The sequence below is a fragment of the Corticium candelabrum genome, chromosome 2 (genome assembly GCF_963422355.1).
Source record: "Corticium candelabrum chromosome 2, ooCorCand1.1, whole genome shotgun sequence".
Classification (NCBI taxonomy): domain Eukaryota; kingdom Metazoa; phylum Porifera; class Homoscleromorpha; order Homosclerophorida; family Plakinidae; genus Corticium; species Corticium candelabrum.
The window spans coordinates 8,920,874-8,927,784 of NC_085086.1; positions in this window are offsets into that span (position 1 = coordinate 8,920,874).

Genomic DNA, 6,911 nt, shown 5'->3' on the forward strand with positions numbered 1-6,911 from the left:
CTATGTAATGGAGAAGAACCGGTAACTCGTTTCTATTTTTAACATAAATTCTTAACATTTGACGTATTACTAAGCTCTAACCATACTAACAGAATATGTAAACAATCACGTCTTAAAATCAACAAAGTATTTAGGTACATAATGTAAATCATAGTAGGAAACGATACAGAATGCAGTATTTATTGTAATCCGTAATACAAACTGCAGTTAATGAAGATTAAGGTTTGTCACTAATTTAACGATTTTAATTAATTTTAATTTAAAATAATAGAATTAAAATATAAATCTAGGGGAGATTCATGCACACCTCTGTAGTACCACTGTAACACAGCGAATCGCCCACCCAACCACTTGTCCCACCAATGCACCTAGACACTAAACACTCCACTCGTCCAGCATCCTACTCATGTAACTGTACACCTGCTACACAGAAAGTTGGTTGCCATCCAGACAGCTGGTACCAACCTAGCCAACTGTCACCTGCTCAGTCATACACTCACTATGTCAGTCATCCACCTATCCATCCAGCCAGACAACTATCAAGTAAGCTACCTACCAAGCCACTACACGTCAAGGCAGACACTCAACTACAGGAGTAGGGCTACACATCCACTCACGCATCCAGTCAGCCAGTCGATCACCTTGACATTCAAAGTACTATTTACCAATTTAGATTGTTTATCGTTTTAACGCTTATGCTGTAATGTACAGTTTATAAGGAATATATCGCAAGCCAGTCCCCATCCAACCACCCACTCAGTTAGCCACACAATCACCTAGCTACGCACACGCACAAGCACACACACACACACACACACACACACACACACACACACACACACACGCACGCACACACAAACACACACACACAGACAGACAATGTCGCAAACTGATTTTAACATAAAATTGAAACACCAAAATTTTAGTTAATTAATACAAAGTAATTTTCAGTTATAGATGCATGAAACGGTACCAGCCCGCCTAATACAGCAATCCCATTATGTTGTAAAGCATGACTTCTGCAGTCTGACTTTCACTTTTCAGTCTATTCCCACAAATAGTAACGAAACGACAGTCATATAAACTCGAATTAGTTATACTTTATTGAGAATTTTACCAGCTAACTGTCCAAGCCCAATTTTGCAAATCCAGGGCTGGATCCAGACGGGCGTCAGGGGTTGAAACCCCCTCTCTTCCAATGGGCGTGGTTCAATAATTTCATATAATTTCATTTGAAGAGAAAATTAGTAATGCTATAAATAATTGCTACCAGGTGAATCCCTCTTTCAAAAATTCCTGGATCCGGCCCTGAAATCTAATATTGATAGTAAACACACACACGCACACACACACACACAGACACACACGCACGCACTCACGCACACACACACACTGATTTAACTAACATTACGTAGGATCGTTTCTTTTGTACCGTAACAACAAACTAATGTGATATCCGCTAGGTAATACAATTAGAGCCAGTATTCTAACACAGAAGTATGTCTTTTACCAGCCAATATGGCAACGGTGTCCTTACAACTGTCCAGGATCCGTTGGACCTCCAGGAACAAATGGAATACCAGGGGCCGTTGGACCTCAAGGGCCCGCTGGACCTCCAGGAGCCCATGGAACACCAGGAACCGGACACAGAGGAGCCGATGGAACATCAGGGGCGGTTGGACCTCAAGGGCCAGTTGGACCTCCGGGAGTTGGAGAAAATGGAAGAGATGGAAAGGATGGAAAAGACGGAAGAGATGGAAGGGACGGAAATAATGGAAGAGATGGTCTGCCAGGTTCAAAAGGGGAGCGAGGCCCACCAGGACTCGTATTTGAAGTAACTGAAGGCAACACACTACCCCAAGGATACAGAAACTTGCTAAGATGGAAACAATGTAATTTCATGAAGGGTGCCGAAACGAAAATAAACGAGACAATCGTACCAATATTAATAACTAATAAAACCAACTTTAAATTTCAAACTGATGTTTGTTTAGAGTTGTTCATTCCCAAAAAAGTATTGCGAAACGTACATTCAAATCGAATTTTCCGGAACAATCCGATCAAGGCAAAAGCGCGCCCAACATAAGGCTATCTGTTCTCGTTGGTACTTTACGTTTAACGGTCAAGAATGCAAGACACACATCGACGGTGTCGTGCTTGAAAGTCACCATAGCAACTCTCATTATCCGCACCAAATCAGCGGGTTTTGTGGCGGCATGCCGTCGGGTGAAGTTAAGATTGCGCTCAACGTTGAAAAATGCCCTAACCGCAACAATTTGGGCGATTCAAAAGATTATGTTGGTTTGGGTTCTACGTCTCGACTAATGATCTTCGAAGTGCCACCACCGGTACAGTCGTAGTAATCGCATGGGATATGGATATGTTGGATCGTATTGGATATGGATATGTTGGATCGTATTGGATATGGATATGTTGGCGTGGAAAGTTAATTTAATTTACGTCTGTCTGCTCTGATGTAAGCGTAAAGCTGCTTTCTATCCGAACGCATTTTCCTATGCTGCTGTTGAAACTTCACTCGTTAGATACTGTACACCCATGCATCTTGTTTGACGCAGTGAATGCATCTGTAGAACACTGGAACTTGCAGAAATGTGAATGCGCACTAAATGGAATAATACTATGTCGCACTGCTACGAAACGGGGATTCTCACTCATGCACCTTGGATAATACCGTCAGTTAGGGCGCCCTTAGAAAAGCCCCGTCTGTACCCAAAACTGAGACAATGACAATAGACAGGAACTAGAGAAATAAGTGCATGAGGGAGACTTCTTTTGACGGTAAAAAGACCTAGCATCGTACCAGACCCTCTCGCGCCGTCGTACCGGGCACGATGGCGCGAGAGGGTCCTGTACGAGGCTAAAAAGTACTCTCTCTACTTGAGACGTCAAAATGAGTATCACAACCAGCCTGCATGGTTCCTGTCGGTCGAGCTATAGTTGCTAGAGGTGAAGCTTGGCAATTGCAGAAAGCATGAGCTACCGGAGACGGGGCTTCCGTTTAGATATATCTAGTCCCATCTAACCACGTAATACGCTATAGAGCTAGCACCGGTTGTCTACAGTTTTCCCAGTGTAATCGAACACCTAGCTTGCATGATAATCGTGTTTTCAAAAGACTTGACAATTCAGGCGCGTAACTCCTGTGGGGCGCAGGGGACGCAGCACCTCTCAAGATTGATCACGTGATTTCTAGAAAATCCTGAAGCTAGAAAGGAATTCGCGTAAATGTTAGTTTGATTATAATACTGCTTGCACTTGCTTAGTTAAAGTGCTCTATGCGCGTTCTTGTACTTGTTGGTGATAGCTCGCAGATATTGCAGATCTAACCCGGACGTTAATTGACCAGTCAGAATATAATGAACTTCAGAAGCTATTCAAAGTAAAAATCAGAAAGCAGCAGTCCATCACGAACGCTTTCAGCAAAGAATAGCGCTGCCCAGAAGGAATAGAAGACAGTATTGAAAACAGTGACTATGGCACAGGGAATCCGACAGAAAACCCTGTCAGATTTATAGGTGTTTTGTGGGGTTTTCTAGGGCGTGCCTATTAAAACCACAAGGCTTGAAACACCACACCTCTTGAACTACGCCTTCTGCCTTACGTTTCGGTTGCAAGAAGCGCTGTCAGCATTTTGCAGCGTACGTTGTGACCCTCTCCACCCGTAAACTCATCTACAACAGAGAAACAGGCAGATGGAATGCTCTCAACTGAACTACGGCACGAGTTCGTAGTGCAGTGCACTACCCACCCTAACCCTTCAAAACCCTGAAACATCCCAGATCCCTTGCATAAATAACCCTAGCAAACCATTTAAGATTACCAATTGCAAGTTACCGGTATATACAATTGTTGTCCAGTCGCAGCAGTAATTACTGATGTAGGGCTTGGTGAAGATCGTTCCAATGATGGCAGCAGAACAATTGCAATCGATCTAATGCAAGTTAGCAATTCGCCAATGTTGTCTAGAGATGCTAATCTCGAGAATGTTTCTCAAGAAATTTCTTACAGCCCTGACTTCGTGAACAGCGCACAAATTAACTAGGGCTACAGCTTATTGGTCTTACTACAAATTGTGAGAGAGAAATCAAACCACACGGTGGGCACGAGCAAGGTGTTAGAATTCCGAGGCACGTCAATACATACTTGTAAATTGTAAACTATTCAGTAAAACTCATTAGTATTACAGCCTAGAGAGAGCTGCACTTTACCTATTTCTTTCTCTTTCTCTAACCTTTTAGAACTGTAGACCAAAAATATTGGAACGTTTTGTTAGTCATGTCAATTTACCACTCTGGGGGCACTCGTGGTCCAAGATCACGCCTACCAAACGACGCTATTGTTTACTTTCATACTTAGCGGGCAGTAGACTAGCAATTAGAATGATTTAGAGACTAAACAGCTCCCACCCGGAGATTGACAAGATGTGACCGGTATTGCAACATCGGTAGTAGGATCAAGGAAGATCGAAATGAAACAATCGGCATCAAGCTTGGAAATCGCACCTGAACGGGAGTCTTGACTGTAGCCAATCACCATTACGCATTGTTCAAATAGCAAATACGCGGGCACTTGGACTCAACCGACAGTCCAAGTTCAACGGTCGGTCTGTTTTGGCGGTCGTCTAGCTTCGACGGCTGCAAGAGGATTACGCATCCTATGCCTTCACCTGCAACAGCACAGTCCAGCGACAAGCAAAGACGTGTCCCTACCTAATCCAAAAGGTATACTTGGTCACGCCAACGCTCCAGTAGCTGCTGCATGGTCACCTACAATGGTCTTTCTTGCCTTATCTAGACTTCAACTACGAAATTACGCTTGCACGGTCTTGGCTGAACGTAGTCTAGCTGTCAGAAACGGCTAGGTACTTTGATTGTCGCTAACAACTTCAGATGCTTCACATTTCCTGTTGGTATTGTACGTAGGTAAAAACATCGACGAAGAGGCCTACCCCATCTCAAAGGTGTCGACAGTTTCTTCTTGTTAGAAATATGCATGGGGCTGAGATTGAGGCTTTAGGAAAAGATTCGATAATACAAATACAGGTACCTCTTGTCTCTTCTTGTCTGCGTTACTGCTGCTACAACAACTGCTTTGTATTAGAAAACGATCAAATCTCCTGAGTGCTCAACCAAAGGTCGCTCATGACGGTTCACCTGGAAGAAACCGCAGCTGCTGCTAGAGATTCATCACCTGGGCAAGAGAATCATCAGAAACCAAGTGAAAAAGACAACTAGCAAACCGCGTAGCCTTCGATCGCCACGAAGACATTAGTTTTGTAGATATTTTTAATCACCTAGCTAAGCCTGCAGTGTACCGTACTGTGGTCTAGTAGCCGAATAGTAATAAATGAACGATTCAAGTACATGCATACACTCGTGACCCATGCTACATTGAAAACGCGCGCTATGTCAAAGGCGGGATTTAAATAATTATTTAATATCTATTGTATTTTATTAATAGACCACATGCTATAAATGGGTACACTCTGCCAATATAATTTAAGGCGGGACCTGATTTGATCCAATTTTATATCTATCCCATTTAATTAATCGGATTAAGGACATTTCCACACAAAATTATATCAATATGCTATTTTTAATTAAACCACAGTGATAACGAAAACCCTTCAAAACCTTGAAAGGGGTTTTGTGGGGTTTTAGAAGGGGTTTTGAAACCCTCCAAGGTAATTGTATCAGTAATCCTACAGGGTTATAGAAGGGTTTTCTTGTAAAACCCCAAACCCCCCCAAAAAACCCACTAGGGTTTTCTGTCGGATTCCCTGTGTGGCTTCCATGCTGAGGCCTAGGAGGTGTCTTCGGCCACTCTAGACTGCGATCCATTTACATGCCAGATTTCTCATGCAGCAAGGACGTTTGGAGACGTGGGAGAAACTTTCAACGTAGACTCTTGTTCATGGTCAGTGCATCATCAGGTTTGTCGTCCGAGTCCGAGGCTAGGCTGCGGTTGCTCAACAACCATTTTGTTCCCAGCAAGGGTTATGATTTCCTGTGCGTATCAATCTGGGCAAAAAGAAATGTCGTAGAAGATTTCAGCTAAAAAGTATCATTATGCTAAATGTAAAATTGCATTCTTGTGTGTTTTTATACCCATAATTTTCATCTATATTATTCTCACAGAGAAATAATATGGGTTGATATTTACACTATTTATTAAATAAAAGGGATGTAAAGCACGTAGCTGCTGTACTGTACGTTTGAGCAGTTTCTTGAGTCTTAGGGCTCTTCAGAGTGCATGGTCAATGCAAAATTAAATTCATTTGCTTTTCTCTAAGTCTGACTCCATGCAGATGATTGTGTTACACTGTAATGTAATGTGGTTGGACGAAGTTGAAGACTCATTCTCTTGATTGTGGTGACGGATAAAAATTTAGACTCTAGGTAGGCGTGGTTGGTCTAAAGTGACTGTGTCTGTAGTTTGCTGAGTGGGCACCCCTCTCCAAGTATGCCTGGCTACGCTACTGGACAAGGACAGGCTAACATTTAGTAGTGCATGGTTGTGTTACTCGCTCTGTTTTTCTTAGTAAAATCCAGGGCTAAAGAAAGATCTTACAGAACACTTGGATTTAGCAATAGTCAGAAGTCGACTTCACCAGGAAATGGAAAGTCTTCATCATCAAGAAGCACAAATGACATGTCTGGCACAGGATCCTCGTCTTCTCTGCAGTTGTCAGTTATTTTTGCGTTTCTTGGGATACTACGGCTTTCCTGTCGTCATGTTCACTGTGACAGCTTTGCTAGTAATTATATTGCGAATTTCTGTGTGTCGTAGTAGCATTTGTGTTTCATATAAAGAACAATTAATCTCTCGTGAAGGAGTGATGGAAGTCACACAACTAGCAGACATTTTGTAAACGTTGCTGTTGTTGTTGT